This window comes from Sus scrofa, chromosome X, assembly GCF_000003025.6.
Source record: "Sus scrofa isolate TJ Tabasco breed Duroc chromosome X, Sscrofa11.1, whole genome shotgun sequence".
In the NCBI taxonomy this organism is placed as follows: domain Eukaryota; kingdom Metazoa; phylum Chordata; class Mammalia; order Artiodactyla; family Suidae; genus Sus; species Sus scrofa.
The window spans coordinates 3231046-3254579 of NC_010461.5; the positions used below are offsets into that span (position 1 = coordinate 3231046).

General features: G+C 44.5%; 1 long non-coding RNA gene across 1 annotated transcript in view; it reads right to left on the reverse strand.

The window, feature by feature from the left end:
* LOC106506882 overlaps nucleotides 1-23534 on the reverse strand; it is a 162895-nt gene that overhangs the window by 27985 nt on the left and 111376 nt on the right. The window contains exons 3-5 of the long non-coding RNA XR_002340669.1: nucleotides 9253-9343; nucleotides 8526-8841; nucleotides 6235-6315 (exon numbers count right to left, since the gene is read on the reverse strand). This is a non-coding gene — a long non-coding RNA (uncharacterized LOC106506882). The remainder of the gene's footprint in view (nucleotides 1-6234; nucleotides 6316-8525; nucleotides 8842-9252; nucleotides 9344-23534) is intronic.

Sequence of the window (23534 nt, forward strand, 5' to 3'; positions counted from 1 at the left end):
TCAACAGGGTGGATGAACTTAGTACCGTTGAACCGTACAGTTAAAAAGTTACAATGGACATTTTTCAGTGAGGCTTATTTTCACCCCGACTGAAATGTGTTTCACTCCCTTTACAGCTGATCAACGCAGCGTCATCGTCCACAAGACAGTGTAGGTGAGCAAAGGAAGAAATGATACAGTCTATAGGCATAATTTCCACTGGCCGTTCCAGTATCTTTGTGCTTACTGCTGCTTGTTTGGATGGAAAACACACATGAAAGCAGGTCCCCATGCCAAGCTCTTTCCTAGGAGTGTTTTTCCTACCAAAATATATTCCACATGCAACATGGTGGACACTTATGGTGTGCCACATGAGCTTTCGATGTATTTCTATATCATAATGTGATGGCTACTGTAGCCATTGTTGGCATCTCTATCATGCTACATACTTATTTTTTTTCAAGATATTTTCTTGCTGTACAGCACAGGGAGCTGTGTCCAGTCTCTTGGGTTAGAAGATGATGGAAAATGGAAAAAAAAAAAAACAACAAAAAAAGAATGTGTGTGGGTGGCTGGATCACTTTGCTGTACAGCAGAAATTGAAGGAACATTGTGAATCAATTATGACTAAAAAAAGGCAGTTCGTGTGGACCTTCCTACACTGTAGGTGGGAATGTAAATTGGTCCAGCCACCATGGAGAACAGTATGAAGCTTTCATCTTTAAAAAACTAAAAATAGAGATATTATATGATCCAGCAACCCCACTCCCAGGCACTTATACAGAGAAAACCATAATTTGAAAAGATATGTGCACCCCAGTGTTCATGGCAACACTATTTATAACAGTCAAGACATGGAAGCCACCTAAGTGTCCATCAGCAGGGGAATAGATAAAGAATATGTTGTATGAACATACAATGGAGTACTACACAGCCATAAAAAGGAATGACATGACGCCCTTTGCCACAACATGGATGGATCTAGAGATTATTATACTAAGTGAAGGAAGTCAAAGACGAAATCGTATGACCTCACTTGTATGTAGTCTAAAAAAAATGATACAAATGAACTTGTACGTAGTCTAAAAAATGATACAAATGTTATTTACAAAACAGAAACAGACTCACAGACTTTGAAAACAAACTTACAGTTGGTTGCCAAAGGGGAAAGGTTGAGGGGTAGGATGGCTTGGGGATTTGAGGTTGGCATATGGACACTACTGTATAGGAAAAAGATGATCACCAGGGACCTGCTGTATAACACTGGGAATTCTATTCCATGTTCTGTGATAACCTACATGGGAATGGACATAGGTATACATATAACTGAATCACCTTGCTGTACAGCAGAAATTAACACTGTAAATCAACGCTGCTTCATTAAAATTAAAAACAGTACTTTCTGTGGCATAGTTATAGAGCGGTGCTTCAAGAAGCATAGACCAGGTAACGTGAAGACAGTCATTTGGGAGTTACTTCCTAAAAGGACAAGTTGGAGGAAAGAAAGGCACTGTAGCAATGTTCACAGCTGGCCAGCATTGTAGAGCTTTTCCACTCCACTTTCAGATTCCTGGCTGCTGAGTAGAGGGGAAAACAGGTTAATAACCACAAGAAGATTGTTGATCAGCAAAGAAGCTGAAGAGCTGGATCTCCTGACCTCAGGTTTACAACCTGCTCCACCTTCATCCTCAAGAAGCCAGTCACGCCTCTTCTGCCACGATATTGATCGATTTCTTGTATCTTTGATGAGATGACATTGGACATCACATCCATTATTTTTGTCCATAACATCAATGACGAGATTGAGCAGGACAAGTGTTCCCTAGCCTACTTTTTTTTTCTTTGATACACAATACTTAATTTGACGATGCTGATGGTCTCACACAGAAGGATGATTTTGGCAAGATGAGTTTGGGCTTGCTTTGCATGGGGCTTCCAAAAACTGCACGCAAGTGTCTGTGATACAAAAGGCACCTGTTCAGGGAGTTCCCCTTGTGGCGCAGGGGAAATGAATCCAGTTAGTATCCATGAGAATGTGGGTTCGATCCCTGACCTTGCTCAGTGGGTTAAGGATCCAGCATTGCCGTGAGCTGTGGGGTAGGTTGCAGATGTGGCTGAGATCCCAAGTGGCCGTGGCTGTGGCTGTGGTGGGGGCTGGCAGCTGCAGCTCCAACTTGACCCCCCAGCCTGGGGACTTCCATATGCCACGGGTACAACCCTAAGGAGCAAAACAACAACAATAAACAAACAAAAAAAAAAACTACCACAAAAACAAAATGTGCCTGTTCAACAATTGCTAAAATCTGCTGCTCGGCAGATGATCAAATGCAAGTTCATGATGGGAACCTGGCCACACGTTCTTTGCCTGGAAAAGTCCTTCTGAAGATCACATGGTATTGCGTACTGCCTGCTGTTTTTCCCTTTAAGTCCTGTTGTGTCCAGGACAATGTCCAAAAGACAGTGTACAGAGCTGCTCTGCCATCATGCATGTGCCAGCTGATCCCACACACCACATCCCTTTTATGAACATCTCAGAGCAAAGATGATTCTGTTCCCAGCAACTTCAATCCAACGGGTGCCTCCCTCAAAACTCCCAATGGAAGAGCATGCAGATTGGTAGCTGGGAAGCAGGGAAATGCAGTTGAATCAAACAAGGTCATGCATGTGAAACTATTCCATAAGCTGGAACCCGTGGACTTCCGTGACACTGAGGAGTAATGCTGTGACTACTATTAAAATCTCTACTTGAGAATAAAATAATGGCATTTGCAGCAACATGGATGCACTTGGAGATTCTCATGCCAAGTAGAGTAAGTCTGAGAGAGATGACTATATGAAACCACTGCTCTGTGGAATTTAAAATACGGCACAGGTGAACCTCTCTGCAGAACAGAAACAGACTCACAGAGGTAAAGAACAGACTTGTGGCTGCCAAGGGGGAGGGGGAGGAAGTGGGATGGACGGGGAGTGTGGGGTGAGTACATGCAAACCATGACACAGAGAATGGATAAGCAATGAGGTCCTGCTGTCCAGCACAGGGAACTCTATCCAGTCTCTTGGGAGAGACCAGGATGGAAGATAATATAAGAAACGGAATGGATCACTTTGCTGTACAGCAGAAATGGACTCAACACTGTAAATCAACTATACCCTAATAGAAAATAAAGTTAAAAAAAAGTATTGCCCTCAGACCACCCCCCTCCCCAACCCCAGGAGTGGGATGAATATTACACCCAGGTCACATATTATTTTGAGCATTTATACAGGAGGGCCAGTATCGGTGAATGATTACAAAGGCAGCCTCCAGATACATGAATGTGCTTTTTCTTTAGAGTCTATACACTTGGTGACAGAAAGAATTTCACTTGTGTTCTGCTCCAGAGGTAATTTCTCTCTTAAATCATTCCTAGTGAAGCGTTTTCGTTACACAGGAGTCAGTCATTTGGAGGAAACAATAATACCATTTACACAATTCTTATTAAGGTATCACCCTAATAAGTTTCTAAGAAAGATGATGGGTTAGGGGAAGGCGATTTCTAATTGCTCAGAAGCTCTTGAACTCCTGTGGGCTGCAAAGCATTGCTGCGTGTTCCACAAAGGGGCTCATGGAGACATTTCCTTCTGCTCTGGGTGCTCCAATTTTCAAACATTCTCCTATGTCTGTTGCTAAAACATCTTCTCTAGCCCAACCCTGTCATCCCCAGAAAGAGCGCCCGCAGGCAGTCACAAGAGGAATTAAAGAAGAAACCCCCGTCCAGAGAAGGCACATATGTTTGGCAAATGGCATCCATAGCGTCCAGGTAATGCATTTGGCCAGGCTGATGTGAAATCTGTGTGAACACAGTGTGAACACAGCCGACAGGAAGGTCCAACATCGAGGACATCCTTGTTTCCTCATTTGCCGAGAACTGGCTGTTTCGCTGAATGTGAAACAGCCCTGGGATCTGAACGAATCGTTTCTCCAGTGGTTATTTCCTCAGCGCATATGCTACATTGTAACACTGTGCTCTAAATAAATGTAACACACGATCTTAGGGCGCCAAGGTGTAACAGGAAGAAGGAAGCATCTATAGGAGAAGACCAAATTCTCTTCATCTGTTCCTATCCATGCCCCTACATGTGTTTTCCCACGTATAAAGGGGATGTTGGAAAGATGGGATCGTGGCTCTAAACATTTAACTTCGTCCCTTTGCTGTACAGCAGAAACTGGCCCAATATTGCAAATCAACTAGACTTTCATAAACAAAAATAAAGTTAAATAATTGCTTTGTTTAAGCTTGGGCAAGTGTCTTCAGAATAAAAGGCAGGGATGGATATGGAATACACTGACGGATAGGAAAGCCTTCGTGGTAGAATGATGGGAACTGAATGGGGTCTGAAAACAGAAAGAAAAGGGTGTTGGGAAGTGTGGTCCCAGCTCAGTTCAGTCCAAACCACCCAGGCAGAGACTGGATGCTGGGATGGATAATTTGATGGGTCAACATGAGGGGACCACAGGTGCCCAGGTACCTGGCTAAACGTTCACTCTAGGTGTGTCTGGGGGAGGTATTTCCAGAAGAGACGAGCATGGGAATCAGGGGGCCCTCCCCAGCATGGGAGGGCGTCACCCCCTCCCCATCCTTGAGAGCTGAGGAGAAGCAAAGGCAGAGGAATGATAAATGTTCTCTCTGCCCAAGTGGACCAACCTGCCACAATGGTCTTCTCCTACCCTCACTCTGGGCGTTACACCATCCACGTTGCTGGGTCTCAGGCTTTGCAACTCACTCATCTCTGGCTTGTGTCTATCCAGAGGACTGTCTTTTACCCAGAGGTGTCTGGTATAATTACTTCCAGGACCGTCACCCCACTTTTCATCCCTACAGCGCCTCCCCTATATTTTCTCCCTCACCTTGTGAACTCTCAGGGCACTCCCATCCCACAAAAGAAGGAATCCCATCCCACAATGAAAGCTACCTGCCCCCCTCAAGGCTCGAGAAGTCTGTCGTCCACTCAAGTCTTTGAAACGCTATTAAAAATAACAGCTCAGGGTTTTCCATATAATACCCAAGGCAGGACTTGTGGAAGGCTTTGCAGACAGTAGGGGATATGAAAAAGCAGAACCCACAGACCCTGCCCAGCAAGAACCTCCAACAAGGTATGCACGAGAGCTTGTCAACTGGATTTGATTCATGGAGTGATGGGAAAAGACATATCCCCCAGTGTTCACAGCAGCACTATTCACAATCGCCAAGACATGGAAACAACCTAAATGTCCATCGACAGAGGAATGGATAAAGGTGATGTGGTCCATATGCACAATGGAAAATGACTCAGCCATAGAATAGAATGAAATCATGCAATCAGGCCATTTGCATCAACACACCTGAACCTAGAAATGATCATACTGAGTGAACTGAGAAAGAGAAAGACAAATACCATATGATATCACTTATATGTGGCATCGAAGGTACGACACAGATAAATTTACTCGTAAAACAGAAACAGACTCACAAGCAAGGAGCGCAGACTTGTGGTTGCCCAGGGGGATGGACTGGGAGTTTGGGATTAGCAGGTGCAAACTACTGTGTATAGGACGGATACATAACAGGGTCCTACTGAAGAGCACAGGGAGCTATACTCAATATCCGGTGGTAAAGTGTAATGAAAAGAATACAGACATGCATGCATGCACAGGGAGCTATGTTCAATATCCTGTGATAAAGTGCAATGAAAAGAATACAGACATGCATGTAACTGAATCACTTTGCTGTACAGCAGAAATGAACACAACATTGTAAATCAACCATAATTTAAAAAGAAAAACAATCACCCATCAGCAGAACCTATGAGTCTCATCCCCGGTATAAAGATGTCTCTAAATTGCATCGTTTCTATGTATGTACGGCGGGCTTCTTAAGACCCAAACACCCCAACGCTCAAGGGCACAGGCCAGGAAGGGCAGAAGGACACCCCTGCATGTCCACTGTGTTTGATGGGCTTGCTCTTCAATCCAGCCTGTATCCTCATGTCTTGCTAGTCCTGCAGGTTGAGAGGGCCATTTTCATGGGAGGCTGGGGAGCTGAAGGAGGGAAAGATCCCTGCCTGGATGTACGGTCTCCTGAGAATTACAGAGTGTGTGTCTGTCAGTGTATGTCACACGTGCAAGGTGCACACAGCCACAGGGGTCCACTTAGAGTTCCACAGATGTGGCCTCGCCTCCCTGCGTAGTCTGCTCGGCACCTGTGTCTCCACCTGTTGGGAGCAGCTCCCACTCACCTGTGCCCTTGTCTTAGGCTTGTCGGCTGGTCCACCAGGCTTGTGCTCAGATGCACCTGCTCCATGGATGCTGAGATGGGGCTGAGAAGTGTCATAGAAACAGATATAAGTCAACAGAAAAGATTTATATATTTTATTTTGTCACCTCCCTTGAAACGTTCTTAGTCTGCTCTTTCCCGCTCATTTTCATTGTTGTCGTGGTGACTCTCTTTCGACTAACATTCCCTTTGGGGAAGAGACAGTTCCCCTACATACACACACACACACACACATACACACGCAGGAATCAGGCACAACCCAGGGCAATGTCCACCATGATTTTATTTATACTCACTGGTCCTCATTTCAAAAGTCCCTTTTACCAACCTTTCTCATCAATAAACAGCGTGCAATGCAGCCAACTTTTTATCCTCTCTATATTTATCTACATATTTTATTTTTAACAATTTTTAATCTTTAATGATGACTAATGAGCCTGTTAAGATACGAGTGGATATGGAGTCCCTTTCTGGCACAGCAGGTTAAGGATCCAGCATTGTCACCGCAAAAACTTGGATTGCAGCTGTGGTGTGGTTTGATCCCTGGCCTGGGAATTTCCGCATGCCACAGGCAGCCGCCCCCTGGCCCCCCCAAAAAAGGATATGATGGTGTGTAATTGAACATAAAGGTTGAAATATTTCCATTCTAGATCCCGACCCCACCCCCAGGATATTCTAGATATATCAGTTATTTCGTAAGGCTTCTTGTACATTCTATTTTCCAAGGCATTGTCCAGATGCCTATAGAAAACAGAGATAGTACCTGAGCAGAAACATTTTATTTTTTTCTAGGGCTGCACCTGTGGCATATGGAAGGTCCCAGGCTAGGAGGTGAATCGAAGCTGTAGCTGCTAGCCTACACCACAGCCACAGCAACGCGGGATGCAAGCCACATCTTCGACCTACACCGCAACTCACGGTAACACCGGATCCTTAACCCACGGAGCGAGGCCAGGGATCGAATGTGCATCTTCATGGATACTAGTCGGGTTTGTTAACCACAGAGCCACAACGGGAACTCCCAGGAACATTTAAAAAAATGTACTTTGGCATCTCACTAAATACACAGAGATTGAGTCCAATCTAAAAATAATGTGGTGGTAGTTTTCCTTTCTGTCCCTTTGTGACTCCATTGCTTTATAATTTTGAAGCCATTCTCACCAGTAACAAAAGGAGGAATTTTTTTGGTGCCATTGTTCGCTTTGCTTAAAACACCCTTTTATTCATTTAGTGTCTAAATAATTATGCAGGGCTCCGATGTGGAGGGCAGGGCATCTATCCAAAACAAGGCAACTGTTGGCCCCTCTTTGCCACCAGGGGCCTTTCTTTGCTTATCTAATCTTTTGGCACCAGTTAGCAGGACAGACCCTCTGAATGACTCCAGGCTTTCTGGAAAAACTGCCTCGCCACAGCCCAATTTCACTAGACCCCAGGCTGATGGGAGACCACAGGGGTCACCTGGGCTTCACGTGTGGGGGCCAAGCTCTCCTGATGCACAGGTGTGTGGAAAGATGCCCCAAAGCGGGGGTGTCACTCAAGCCTGAAATCAAGGCAGCTGGGGAAAATTAACTGGTCACTTGACATTTAGGAGATGATCTGGAGTATTGATCGGTCAACCAGCCTCGTAGAGAGACAGGTATTGATCCCGCAGGTGCTGATTGATTTTTCACCTGTCTTTCTCTTAAGACAAACAAACAAAAACAAAACTCGGCATCGAAATAACTTTGTCTCGTATGCAAATGATACACGCGTGAAAGACTGCCAGAGTGAAATGCTACGCGGAATTCCAATCCTTTGCATTTGTCGGATTGTTTCTTTGCTTTCTGTTTTTGCCTTTTTCTTTTTGCGGGCTGCACCTGCGGCATATGAAAGTTCCCAGGCTAGGGGTTGCATTGGAGCTGCAGCTGGGGTCTACAGCACAGTCATGGATGGCAACGCTGGATCCCAGCAGCATCTGTAAGTGTAACCTGTGCTGCTGCTTGCGGCAATGCTGGAGCCTTAACCGCGGAGCAGCCAGGGATGGAACGCACATCCTCAAAGAGATAATGTCAAGTCCTTAACCAGCTGAGCCACAACGGAAACTCCCTGCTTTATGTTTCTGAGGAGGAGGATCTGTGTTCAGGGCTGCAACTTCCCTCTCCTGGCAGGTTTGGGTTACATGGGGCAGGTGCTCACATAATTATCAAATGGAACCCCGGGCTGTCACATTCATGGCTCTGCCATACATTCCTAACAAGTAATACTTCTTCTCACCTTTCTCTGCTGACCACGGAATTCTTCTGTTGGATTCTGCCCTAATACGAGTCTCCAGGGACTAGAGCAGGTGCTTTCCAGAAGAAGGCAGTGGTGGGTGTTTCCAGAGGCTGGGTGGAGTGTCCTAATGCCGGTGTGGTTTCAGTGTGGAGGATGCAGCTTTCCTGAGGCGGACTTAATGGATCTCACGCCCCAGAGCACATCTGCCTCCTGGGGTCCCCTGGGCTCAGAACTGGGGCAGCCCCGTTGCCCCTGGAAACCCAGCTGGCGTCTGGACATCACAATGGGGTGTAGTGCCTGTTCCAGAGATCCTGTCCTGCTGGCGGGAGAGGAAAGGGCTGATGAGCACCAAACATTTCCAAGCTTCTCCACGAAGGAGAGGGCAGGTGAACTGGTATGTGCACAGTGCAAGCATGTGGTGAGATTTAAGACTCCAGGAGGAAGCAGGGGTGACGGGGTGCCCAGCAGGGTGGCAGTGGTATGCTGTAATCAGAACTGTGGGAACACTGCCCGTGTCAAGCTCAAGAAGGGCTCAGGGGTGAAAGGGGTGAGAGATGAATAGTTCATGAGTCTATCTGGGGAACCCAATGTTTTCATCCAGCTTCAGGGAGGGGAGAAGGGCATTCCAAGGATTCTAGGGGGCATTCTTGGCCAGGAAAAGGAGGCAATAAGAACCCTAAAAGCTGCAGGCACCCAACCCTGCATCTTTTTACAAACCCTAACAAACCTCAGTGGCGTCCAGTGGGTGAAGGGCTCTGAGGTTGCCCCTTATCTACTTCTTCTGAGGCCTGGGCTGATCACCACACAGCTCATTATCTCTAAAAGACAAAGGAATTCCACATTCAAGATTAAATCAAAACTCTTTTTTTTTTTTTTTTTTGGCCGCGCTTCCAGCATGCGGAGTTCCCCAACCTGGGCCACATCAGTGACCCAAGCCATAGCAGTGGCCAGATCCTTACCCCCCTGAGCCACCAGGGAACTCCTCAAAACCCTTTTAATCTCATTCATTCACTCTACTATACAGATGAACCTGATTCCGGAAGTTCCAGAAGCATTTTCACAGCCTGTAGGCAAAGCACATCACCTTGGCTTGGATCCCTACCCATGGGGGCGGGGGTGGGAGGCGTGGCTTACGCAGCCCCTGAGTAAATCCCCAGAGAGGCAGCGCATCTTCCGTGGATGCGCAGAAAGAGAAGGACGCACTCGCTCTCAGGCACTGAGTCGCCTGTGCTTCAAAGATCACGTTTGGCAAAGTGATTTGTTGCGCTGCCTGGCGTTTGAAGGATCCTGAATAGCTTCGTTTTATGGGGGAGGAGAGAGGGCAGCTTTCCTGGTCTCCCTGTTAAGCAGAGCGATCCTCAGGCTTTTAGATTTCTTACGGCCTCCTTTCTCCCCCAGCCAAGAATGGCCTCTGGAATCCTTTGAACGCCCTGCCAGTTGCAAAGGGCCCTCATTTTCATGGATGCACTTCAATGAGCCCATTCACGGCTTTCCCACAGCCCAGAATGCCATCCGGGCGCGCCTGCTCGGGTTTTGTGAGCTCTCGGTGCCAGGAAGAGAAGAGGCACAGGGCTCCTCTTGGCTCTGGATGGCATTCCTGGGCTGGTGTGTCATGGGTTTGAGACAGTGCCTGAAAGAGACTCCAAGGGAAAGCCTCACCGCCCTGTACCCCCCCCAAACAGAGTCCCTAACCCACCTTAGAAAGGAATTTTCTCTGAAAAATCTCACAGGATGGAGAAAGCCATTATTCCAGAGTTAGCACTGCTGAGCACAGTGGTGTTTACATGGAAAAGGAACCGCAACTTGTAAACATCCTCTGTCTCTTGCAATTTTATGTCCCAAATTATTGATGGAGAGGGTAGGGCCTTCATTGCATAACCAAGCCCACCTAGTCAAAAAAAAAAAAAAAAAAAAAAAAAAAAAAAAGCAATGTCTAGACTTTCCAAAAAATTATCCCTATGTTCATCAAGTCGTGGGAATGGGGGGAGCCTAGCATTTAAACCTTAGAGCCACCATTACTAGAAAAATAGCTTATTCATTCTTTTGATCATCCGAATGTGCTGTGCTCAGTGGCTAAGAGGGAACCACTGGTAAGGGGCACCCCCAGGGGACTTTGACAATGTCTGGGGACATTTTTCATTGTCTGACTGGGAAGGAGGAAAGGCCAGAGATGCAGCTAAACATCCTACGGTGCCCAGGACAGCCCATCACAGCAAAGATGTATCAGATCCCAAAGGCCAGGAGTGCTGAGCTGGAGACACCCTGAGGCTGGTGAAGGAAGATTCCTCAGTCTCTAGGAATCACTTTGACAGCTGACACTGAGAAATCGGAACTCAGTTTTTTTGTCTCTGTTGAGAAGAGTGTGATGCATGCAAAAGGAGGATCATCTAGAAATCCCTTGTAGTTAGTGGTTGGAGATGCAACAGGTACCTTTTAGTGCCTAACACATGGATAACTATGCAGGATTAGGGAAACTGCGTTTTCCGCCTAAATCCTCTCTGGACCCCTCCCCCATACCTCCACCCAGGGCAGAGCAAGCTGGACTAAAATCTGATCCCCTGAGGCTAATGCACACTTTGTCGTTTGCTCCGTTCTGCCACACCCCGTCTTTCTGTTATGTTCTTGTGGTTTGTGGGTACAGCTCTTCCCTGTGTTTTCTTGGTTGCTTTTGAACTTGTGTAATTTTAGCTGATACATGGATGCATTACTTATTGTAATTCTTCTGAGGGCTGATACTCTCCCCTCTTCCCAAAGTATCCCTGGACTGTTAACATGTTTCTAAACTTCTTGTCTCTATATGAAGAATTCTAGCACATCGTTTTGTATCTTGTTAGTGAGAGGTAGTATGGCTCCTTTAAAGCTCATAGACTTTTTTTTTTTTTTTCTTTTTAGGGCCGCACCTGTGGCATAAAGAGGTTTCCAGGCTAGGAGTCCAATCAGAGCTACAGCTACCAGCCACAGCCACAGCTATGCCAGGTCCAAGCCATGTCTGGATGGCCACAGCTCAGGGCAATGCCAGATCCTTTAACCCACTGAGCGAGGCCAGGGATCGAACCCTCAACCTCGTGGTTCCTAGTCGGATTCGTTTCCACTGCACCATGACGGGAACTCCTTATAAACGATTTTAACTTCACATATGATAGCACATTGCTACCTATTCCAGAAGGAGTGGGCGCTAATTGTTTAAGGCATTGCATCATTTCCTGGCTATGCCTATCAAGGAGTAACCTGTTGACACGTCATCCAAGGCCACATGAAATATGGCTGATGCACCTGTGTCATCCTTGACTGCTCTGACCTCTCCATGCACATCCTCTGTTGCACTGAGACTGGGGAAACTCACAAATAAATGAAGAAACAGTTCTTTCAGAATTTTCTGCTAACGTTCTCCCCCACAAAATGAGCTCACTCACCTGTCTTTACCCAGATGCTACATAGATTTGAGGTCCAACCCACGATCACTGCTTTCTGGTCTTCTGAGCTCTGGTGAGTTATATTCCCTTATGTGGCCCAGAGGATCACAAAATTTCAGTTGGAAAGCCTTTTACAAGCCATCTGCTTCTGTGACCGAGGAGGGCCCTATGGGGCTCCTGGGCACAAAAGGCTTTCTGTGTCCCCCATTTCTTGCTCTTGGGAAATGGGCCTCCTTCAGCCTCCATGGCTTTCCCTGAGTTTCAAGGGGCAGGTTCAGACAGGTGCTGGTCAGGGAAGGGAGGAGAGGCAGATTCTAGGAAGGAGCCATCAAAACACAATAGTGCAGCCTTGGGGCAAGATCCTGGTTCCCTCTCAAGGGATACACTTAATGACATAGGCATTTTTTCTTTTTTCTCTTTTTAGTCAAAGCTATAGCCACCAGCCTATATCCATAGCAATGCGGGATCTGAGCTGCGCCTGTGACCACCAGCTCTCGGCAATGCCGGATCCTTAACCCACTGAGTGAGGCCAAGAATCGAACCTGTGTCCTCATGGATCCTAGTCAGATTCACTAACCACTGAGCCACAATGGGCAGTCGTGACGTAGGCATCTTATACACCTAAGAGAAGAGTTATATTCCTTATGCTTCTTGTAGACATGAGGACTTTAAAACTGAACAGCTTGGAGCCCTTCCTTGGGCTTCTCCCTGGCTTTACTGTACCCTAAACACATCACCTGTGAGCTCAAGATCAGGCACCCTGAGCACAATGGCCTGTGGGTTGAAGATGACGAGCACATGATGTTTTTCAGGAACTTCCCTAGTTTGTTCTCATCTCTGATCAATATACCCTTTTCCCCAGGACTGGAATTCTAGGCGATAACCCAGGAGACCCCCACCAGGATCAGGCCAAGATATCCTGACAACCAGCTTCCATGACTAAGATTCCCCTAAGGAAAGAAGAACGCATGTTTGCCCCAATCCTTATTCTTATCTGAAATCTTGCTTTTCACCTTTTTACTATAAAATTCCCTAGTTCTTTCCAATGGGAGGCACAGTTTTTAAGGTCTTAGCCAGCTGTGTCCCCCTTTGCCTGGCAACGCCATAAAAGCTATTTTATTTCCTCCTTCACCCAAAACTCTCTGTGTTTCTGTTTAGCACTGGCAGACAGAGGCTGAGTTTCAGCAACACTTCTAGTCTTTCATTCAACGGGCGCAAGAAAACCCATCAAGACAATGTTACCCCATTGTCAAATATCAGGTTTCGTGTTGGTACCTTTCGTCCCAAGTTTATGTTCTGCTGCCCTGCTCAATGGCAGGGATGGTGTTGCATCTGTCTTCATATGCGGCTACATCGCAGTGAGCTGAGCATTTGATATGGGTGTGGATCCATCAGACACAGCGCACGTTTTTACATATGTGCTTTCTTCTTTTATGGGTGCTTCCTCGAGAAGGAAGTTACCTTACAAACCTCACGTGTTTAGAGGGATTTGGAAAGAAGTGGTGAATTTAGCCATCAAATGTCAAGTTCAAAGTGGGGATGCAAAAGAACTCTCTTTCCAACCAAGGCTTCTTTGTCTTGGCAAGCAGATTCATTTCTCCTGCTGTGGAAACCACCTTCATTTGCATCAACTTTTCCTTGTTTCCCAGAGGCAAACAGCTGGAAGCCACTGTCATCCTGAGATATACTTGCTTAAAAGCCTGCATCCCTTTTACAACCCCTCCCCAAATGATTCCCTTTCTCCCAAACCCAGCTACTTGCATTTTCCGTTCTGACCCTCATTGCTTCACTCAAAGGCATTTAGTGATGACTCATGTCCTTATTTCTAGAGCGTTGGGCTCCCTCTTGCCTAAGAGTTATCCTCTTAGATGACATGTGAGTTTTGACCCATTATCTTGTGGTCCTCATAGAGAATAGAGAATGTGTGACTCAGCTATGGTCCTTCTGGTGTCTCATTTTCTGTGTCTTATGTTTTGGTACTTGGGGCTGCTGAAAGCCTGAGAACTGGTCTGGGGGAATCGATGTTAATTCATCCAGAAATTTGAAAGTATTCTTTAGCTTCCTAAGGGACTATGGTTTCAGCTGATGCTCAGCCCAGCCTCCAGGCATCCTAGATTCCTACCTCACACACTCCAGATCTTCTCTCTCTTGAGGAGCCACAGGAAGGAGGTATGTGAATTTTCTCTTTCTGCTCATGATGGTTTGTTCAGTGGTACTCTTTCAAGAGCCTCAAAGCAGAACCAAGCTTTCAACAGCCACCCTCAGAGGGGTCACTGGGGAGTTACACGACCCCCATGCACATTATTATTCTAGAAATTTAGCTTGAGGTTAGGCAATTTAAAGTGCTTTTCAGTCATGTCATCTGCTGGTACATGGATGGACCTACAGATGATCATATATATCCAAGAAAGATGAAAATTCTAAAGGGAAAAGATAGATGCATCCCCATGTTCACTGCAGCCCTAGCCAAGAACAAGAGCCAAGACGTGGAAGCAACCTAAATATCCATTGATAGACAATGGATGAATAAGATGTGGTCCATATACACAGTGGAATATTACTCAGCCATCAAAAAGAATGAATTAATGCCATTTGCAGCAACATGGATGGACCTAGACATGAACATACTAAGTGAAGTCAGTCAGACAGAGAAAGACAAATATCATATGATATCACTTACACGTGGATCTAAAAATATGATGGAGTTCTCTTGTGGCCTAGGGGTTCAAGGATCCCTGGCCCAGGAACTTCCACATGCCATGGGCACGGCCAAAAAAATAAATAAATAAAAATAAAGAGAAAAATATGACCCAAACGAACTTATCTCTGAAACAAAAAGAGACTCTCAGATAGAGAATAGACTTGGGGTTGCCAACGGGGAGGTGGGTGGGGGAGGGATGGACTGGGAGTTTGGGGGTTGCAGATGTAAACTATTACACAGAGAAGGGAATTCAGTCTCCTATGGGAGAGCACAGGAGACTAACTTCAATATCCTGTGATAAACCATCATGGAAAAGAATAAAAAATAAATAAATCAATAAATAATGCTTTAGGAGGAGGAAAACCATTGAAAGTATGAACATTTGCAGCCAAACCTCACTCTGCTGGGAAGAAGTAGCCACAAAGATGCACGAATCCCCAGCAGCTAAGCTGTGTTCTCACCAGTCCTGCATACCTTGCTCACAGCACGTTAAAATGCATGGCTTGTAACCTCCCTGCAAACAGTTCCACCCAGGAGACACACTGCCACTGCTTGTCCCCTTCAGCTGTTGACAGAGACATGCCTAGGTGGATCGTTTATAAAAATACCAACAAATAGAGTGCATACAGATTCTACCAGGATGCTGGTTCCCTCCCGTGCCCTTCTCCACGGAAGGTACACCTGTGGACTCTTGCCTCCGTTCACACTCAGTGCCCCTTACACAAAGGCATCAACCATCTCTCTTAAATATTTCCTTTCCTTTTAGTGCGTGTTCACCACCTGAGACATGAGCGTCGCATTCGCAGGTGCAGGGATCCGAGACACACAAGGGATGAAGAAAAAGAACATGGCATGATGGCTCCCGATCTTGCTGGCTGAGCCCCCAGTTTAAAATATGCCTGCTGCTGACAGTCGAAAATGGGCTTTCATGACGAAGCTTCTTGGTCAGTTACATGGGCTCTCTTCTTTGTTCACTGGGTATAAAGTCCAGGTTGATAGTCTGTTCGTAGAGTGTCTCTTAAGTCTCGCTTTAAACAGGAGACACCAGAGCCTCTGTCAGAATTCTCCTCGTAGGTATTACACATGTGGAGTGGACTTAGGGAGGTGAGTGACAACAGAAAACCACACAGAAAGGCAACAGCCTGCCATCCCCAAGAACTCCGATGTAGGATATGCAGGGCTTGTTCCAGTTCACACAATACTGAATGAATTAAGGACTTTCCTTTCTCTGGAGAAAAAGACCCCCAAACCAGCTAGGGAAGTGACCTACTTCCTTGCCGTGAAAGACATGGAACTGAAAAGGTTCTGGTGACAAGGCCAAGACATAGGGTTTCTAGAAAATACACAACTGGACCCTAAAAACTTTACCTACCACACTATCGCTGTGGAATGAGCACCCCACAATTAGATGCCCCAACGTGATTTTTAAACTGATGCAGAACAGAGTAAATTCTGATTAAGTATGTCCTACGAAATTGCATGTACCCTGAGATGAAATAAACTGACCACCATGGTTAGTGAAGGCTATAGTTGTAAAGTAACTTGGAAAATATATGGAATAGGAGTTCCTGTTGTGGCTCAGTGGTAACGAACCTGACTAGTATCCATGAAGACGTGGGTTCGATCCCTGGCCTCACTCAGTGGGTTAAGGATTGGGTGTTGCCGTGAGCTGTGGTGTAGTTTGCAGACATGGCTCGCATCCTGCATTGCTGTGGCTCTGGCGTACGCCGGCGGCTACCGCCCCAATTAGACCCCTAGTCTGAGAACCTCCATATGCCGCAGGTGCAGCCCTAAAAACACACACACAAAAAAAATTGACAAAAAAATTTGCATTGACTTAAAAATCCATAAACAATTATATTACAATTGGTTCTTTTGGAAAGTATAATCATTTATTTTTCTCAAAATCCACCAATTGATCAAAGTCCAGTAATGGGATTTACCTACAATTACTAGCCTTGCTATTATTAGTATTCAACATCTACTTAGTGTTAAGAAAAATAGCCTAGAAAGCCATGCATTTTTCCTAGAAAAAAATTATTGTTAAAACAGCGTCACGGAATTTGGGGTTAATAGATGAAAAACTATAGACTTTGGAATGGAAAAGCAATGGGATCCTGCTGTACAGCACTGAGAACTATGTCTGGTCACTTGTGATGGAGCATGATCATGTGAGAACAAAGAATGTATATATGTATGTGTGACTGGGTCACCTTGCTGTGCAGGAGAAAATTGAGAGAATGCTGTAAATTAGCTCTAATGGAAAAAAATAAAAATCACTATTAAAAAAAGTCAGCTTCCTCAATCCATATAGAAGAGAGGGCAAATTAAAAGATTAAAATCCAATTTTCCACTCCCAACAAAAAAATGAATGGCTCAAAATAAAAAAAGCAGGAAACCGCTTACATAATAGAATAAATGAGTTGTAAAAATAGACAAAATAAATGTAAGTCATCATGGATTTGGGGTTGCATCTTCTCATATCTTCATTCTCAGAAGAGCAAAAGAAATAGCATTATTATCATAGAATATCCATTAATTAATTAAAGATCCAGAATCTACATAACTTAACAAAAGTTCAGAAAGACTGATTACCCCTTCTGTCTATTTATAATTACCCCGGAGTGCTTTTTAAAAATTTATTTAAAGTAGTTAAGCTTCTTGTCAGCCTCTTGGGTAATCTAAAGACAGATTAATCTTTCAATTACAAATATAAACATCTGTGTCAGGAGAAAAAACAACATTATAGTTTATGTGTTTCTTCTGTATTTAAGGTTAAGTAGAAGTCTATTTCTTTTTCTTTTTTTTTAAGAGCTGCACCTGTGGCATGTGGAAGTACCCAGGCTAGGGGTCAAATTGGAGCTACACCTGCCGGCCTTGTACCACAGCCACAGCAACGCAGGATCTGAGCCACATCTGTGACCTACACCACAGCTCACAGCAACACAGCATCCTTAACCGACTGAGCGAGGCCAGGGATTGAACCCTACATCTTCATGGATCCTAGTCAGGTTTGTTAATCGCTGAGCCACAAAGGGAACTCCTAGAAGTCTATTTCTTTTTTTTTTTTTTTTTTTTTTGTCTTTTTTTGTTGTTGTTGTTGTTGCTATTTCTTGGGCCGCTCCTGCGGCATATGGAGGTTCCCAGGCTAGGGGTCCAATCGGAGCTGTAGCCACCGGCCTGCGCCAGAGCCACAGAAACGCGGGATCCGAGCCGCGTCTGCAACCTACACCACAGCTCACGGCAACACCGGATCGTTAACCCACCGAGCAAGGGCAGGGATCGAACCCGCAACCTCATGGTTCCTAGTCGGATTCGTTAACCACTGCGCCACGACGGGAACTCCAGAAGTCTATTTCTATTTTGAGAACATTAGCGCCTTTTTAAAAACACGCCCAACTGAATTCAATCTTCCATGTAGTAAGATGATCTGTTAACAGAAACGAGAACCAGTTCCAAGAGGCAGCATTTTCCAAATCACATACTGAAAGAAGATGCCGTAAGCCACTCCCAAGACTGAGCGAAACCAGAGAGACTGGATATGGTAAAATGGAGATGAATGGATTTCTTGTGATCTACCATCTAATGGGTGAATACGACAGCAAACAGCTTCCCACACCAGTAGCCATATACCAAGAATTACTCGCAACAGTACGGAAAGGAGAAGCAAGCTGCCTGTGTGCATTGTAGGGAGAAAAAAATCTCACCCATAAACGCCTCTCTGTGTACAGCACAGGAGGTTGAAGTAGCTAAGAGGGACGCTTCCATAGGCTGACTCCTAGGACAGAAGAAGGAGCAGGTGCACTCTGCAGATTCCAGGTACCAGATATGGGTTGCTCCAACATCACTGAAAAAGCGATCCTGAGCCACTTCGGAGATGCTCCCTTCAGAAAGGCTCTTTATAAGTTGGTTGCTCCTTTTATTTTTCTGGATGTGCCCAGGGCATGTGGAAGTTCCCTGGCCAGGGATCGCACCTGTGCCACAGCAGCCACCTGAGCTGCTGCACAGACAATGCCTGATCCTTCACTAGCTAAGCCACCAGGGAACTCCCAAGTGCTCTTCAATAGTTATGGGGCTCATCTCACACTCATACAGGTCTGGGCTTACACTGAAAAGGAAATTTTAGAAGTGTTCAAAGATTTCCTTCATCCTTGCTGCTATCTGGCCAGGAGCACAACCTTAGCATGTTTACTGTCTGTCCAGCTCCCTTTTAGTCTGGAACGCCGATGTGTGTCTTTCAAGGTATTGTGTGAGATGTGAGGCAGTGATTCTTTTCTCAGGCTTTGGATTTCATTGCCTTTCTTTGCATCCATTAGGACCAGAAGCCAGTTCCAGCTTGCATGCTCAACAGTCTTAATCTGTTTACTCCTCAGACACACAACCAAGTTTCCTTTGCTCTGAAACATCTCACAGAGTGACCCTGAGCCTAGAGTCTCAAATGCAAATGTTGTAAAATTGGAGTGATCATCGAACAAGTAAAATCCACTGAGTTAAAAAAAAAAAAACTTAAAAAAATTATAGGTCTGTATTTCCAGATCTACTTTTGAATGGAAACAAAAAGTTACATCATAAAGTCAAAATTGAAACCATTTCATTTATTTTTTTGGCCACACCCGTGGCACGTGGAAGTTCCCGGGCCAGGGACCGAACACCAGCCACAGCAGTGACAATGCTGCATCTTTAACATGCTGAGCCATCAGAGAACTCGCACAAGTTTAAACAATTTTAAATGCAACTCAAGTACCTTTTAAAAGATGGGAGTTGCCATGAGGAAAAAATGGGTAAAGGGGACATAGTATCGAATTTTTCTTGCAATTGCATGTGAATTGGATTATTTATACACACACACACAGAAAAGCTTACATGAAGAAAAAAATAAAACAAAATACCATGAAGACTAATTCAACACTGTGAGCTGGGCGTTCTGTAACCTCTATCTTAGACCGATGTGTGAAAGGGTGGCTGGGGCCGAACTGCCAGAATATGATTGCTTTCTTTTTTGTGGCTATTGTGGACATACATTTGCTCTGGAAAATGACTGACCCCATGAAAGGTTTTAATGTTAAATCTGGCACAAAGAAGCTTATATTTGTAATGTATACCCATGCTGCCCTGAATGATACATTGTGTCTTGTAAGTTTCCCGACTGGTTTCTAAGGAGGCTTGTCAAAAGACATGCTATAATAGCCTTTTTTTCAACAAAAATGTGGACATTAAGCACGAAAATGAACTCAGGCTGTGGGGGGAGAAGCTACAAGAAACGCTTGTTGAGGCTTCAAAAACGCTTGTCCAAGCAAACCGTAGAATGAAACAAAACATCTAACTATATTTGAAATACTGACTTGGACATACAGCAAAATGAGGGAACCATGTTACCATGCCAAGGATACGCTTTTTTCTCTTTTTTTATGATTATTTTTTAAAGACAAATGCCATATGATACCACTTACATCTGGAATCTAATCTACGGCACAAAGAAAACAAATCATGGACTTGGAGAATAGACTTGCGGTTGCAAAGCAAATTTTGTTTTCTGTGATATATAGGTTACTTCCAGTAAGACACTTTTTTTTTTTTTTTGGTCTTTTTAGGGCTCTACCCACGTGGCATATGGAAGTTCCCAGACTAAGGGTCGAATCGGAGCTGTAGCTGCTGGCCTACACCACAGCCACAGCAATGAGGGATCCGAGCCGCGTCTGCCACCTCCACCACAGCTCACTGGATCCTTAACCCACTGAGCGAGGCCAGGGATCGAACCCACGTCCTCATGGATACAAGTCGGGTTGGTTAACCACTGGGTCCTGACGGATATTCCAGAGACATATTTAATCAAGTTGGCTGGTCTCTATGAGGAATTTCTGGACACCACTATTTTTTGAGATACTTTAAAATTTTTTTCCTAGACTCCACTTACAACGTTGTGCAAATTTCTGCTGTACAGCACAGTGATCCAGTCATGTGTATATATACATTCACTGAGATACATTTGTGGTTTTTTGTTTCTTTTTATAGTCTGTATTAGAGTATAGTTGATTTATAGTGTTGTGTCAATTTCCTCTGTACAGCAAAGTAACTTAGTTTTATATCTATATGTGTATAGATAGAGATAGAGATATATACATTCCATGGGATATTTTTTAAAATTTTTTTGTAGTTTTTTAAATCAGATCATAGTTGATTTACAGTATTGTGTCAATTTCTGCTGTCCTGCATAGTGACCCAGACATACTTGCACACAAACATATACAAAAGAATGAATACATACGCATTCTTTTTCTCCGATTAACTTACATCATGGCCTATCCCAAGAGATTGAATAGAGTTCCCTGTGGCGTTCAACAAGACCTCATTTTGATGTTCTAAGTTTCTTTGTAAACGTGTGTGTGTGGGGGGGTTCCAGAGTTTTCCCAATTGGGGTTTTGATGGTACGTACCTTCATGTGGAGACGAGAAGCGTGGTTTGATCAGTTCCCTTAGTTATGACTATGCTCTAGGCAATATGTTCTTATGAGTCAGTTTCTAATAAAAATGTGAGTATATGCAGTGAAAAGCACAGGGCAGTTTCAGAGGAGAGCACTTGCAAGCCGGCTGTACCAGCCCTTCGTGGGTTAAGATAAACTAGGTTTGGAGAAATCACACTAAGCTCACGGAGGATTTACCAGACCAGGCTCCCTAGTCTCATCAGCTCATTTAATTCTGTCTTCAATCCTGAGAGGCAAAGCTGGGTCTTCTATCTTCTCTCACTGAGAGGATGAAGAAACTGGGATTCAGATGGGTTATCCAGCTTTCCTAGACAGGATTCTGCATAGCAGGAATCGACCCCAAAGCTCGCAAATGCCTCAAAAAGCTGCCTAAAATTCCCTCACTTATTTCTTCATCTCTTTCTCTGTTAAAAAAAATTTTTTTTTCTACCTCCTTTCATCAAATGCTTTGGATCCAGGAATCTTTAGGAAGGTGTGGTCAACGTCGAATCACTAGAACTGTATGAGAGGTTACATTTACTCTTTTAAACCTGCAGGCAACTGTCTTCATTTATGTTGGAAAACGTGTCTTGTGAATGAAAGCACGAGGTCTGATTTCGCCTTTCAGAGCACTCATCCTGCTGGATCACTGAACTAAAAAAGAAAATATGAAATGGGGGAGTTCCCTGCATGGCTCAGTGGTTAATGAATCTGTCTAGTATCCCTAAGGATGCGGGTTCGATCCCTGGCCTTGCTCAGTGCGTTGAGCTGTGAAGGTCACAGATGTGGCTTAGATCCCGTGTTGCTGTGGCTGTGGTGTAGGCTGGCAGCTGCAGTTCTGATTGGACCCCTAGCCTGGGAACTTCCATGTGCTGTGGGTGTGGCCCTAAACAAACAAACAAATGAAATGGGATACGGGGAAAAGTTGATATGCAAACAGAGGGCATGTGCGGGAAACGGGCATTGCGTTTAGAGAACCTTTCTGTATGATGATGTTTCCCAAAAGAGATTTATTAGAACAAATTTTCTCAGAATTCTCTGTGGTAGAATGATCTATGGCCAAAGAAGTCTGCAAACCATTATGCATGATAACCGGATTCACAAGACACAATACTGTGCAAAATGCTAGTATGAAAAGCATGTGTTGCTCATGGAGCTCAATATCAAAAAAACAAACAAACCAAAAAAACCCCCCAAAAAAACCCATTCAAAAAAATGGGCAGATGATCCAAATAGATGTTTCTCAAAGGAGACATACAGATGGCCCCAAAGCACATGCTCAGCATCAGTAATGATTAGAGAAATGCAAATCACAACTCTAATCAGGTACCACCTCACGTTGGTCAGAACGGCCCTCATTAATAAGCCTGCAAATAACAAATCCTGGAGAGGGTGTGGAGAAAAGGGTGCTTTCCCACAGTGTTGGTGGGAATGTCAACTGATACGACCACGACGGAAAACAGTATGGAGGTTCTTCAAAGAACTGAAAATAGAACCACCATATGATCTAGAAATCCCACTCCTTGGGGGCACCTCCAGAAAAGATGAAAATTCTAATTGGAAAAGATCCATGCATTCGAATGTTCTCATTGCAGCACTACTTACAATACCCAAGACGTGGAGGCAACCTAAATGCCCATCAGCAGAGGAATGGATAAAGAAGGTGCGGTACATATATATGATGGAATATTACTCAGCCATCAAAAAGAAAGAAATTATGCCATTTCCAGCAGCATGGATGGACCTAGAGATTATCACACTACATGAAGTTAAGAAAAATATCCTATGATAGCACCTATTTGTGGAATCTAAAATGATACAAATGAACTTATTTACAAACAGAAACAGACAGATTTTTAAAAGAAACTTATGGTTGCCAAAGGGGAAATATGTGGGGGGGATAAGTTAGGAGTTTGGAATTTACAGATACACACAACTATAAATAAAAACAGATAATCAATGAGGAATTCCTGTAGAGCACAGAGAATCCTATTCAATATCTTATAATAACCTAGAATGGAAAAGAATATGGAAAATGTCAGAATGGCCATCATTAATTAATACGTCAGAAAATAGCAAATGCTGGAGAGAGGGTGGAGAAAAGGGAACCCTCCTGCACTGTTGGTGGGAGTGTAAACTGGTACAACCACTGTGGAAAACAGTATGGAGGTACCTCAGAAAACTAAATAAAGAACTACCATATGATCCAGCAGTCCCACTCTTGGGCATATATCCAGACAAAACTTTCCTTGAAAAGGATACATGCACGCACATGTTCACTGCAGCACTAGTCACAATAGCCAAGACATGGCAACAACCTAAATGTCCACTGACAGATGAATGGATTAGGAAGATGTGATATATATACACAATGGAATATTACTCAGCCAAAAAAAACCCAAAACAACACCATTTGCAGCAACATGGATGGAACT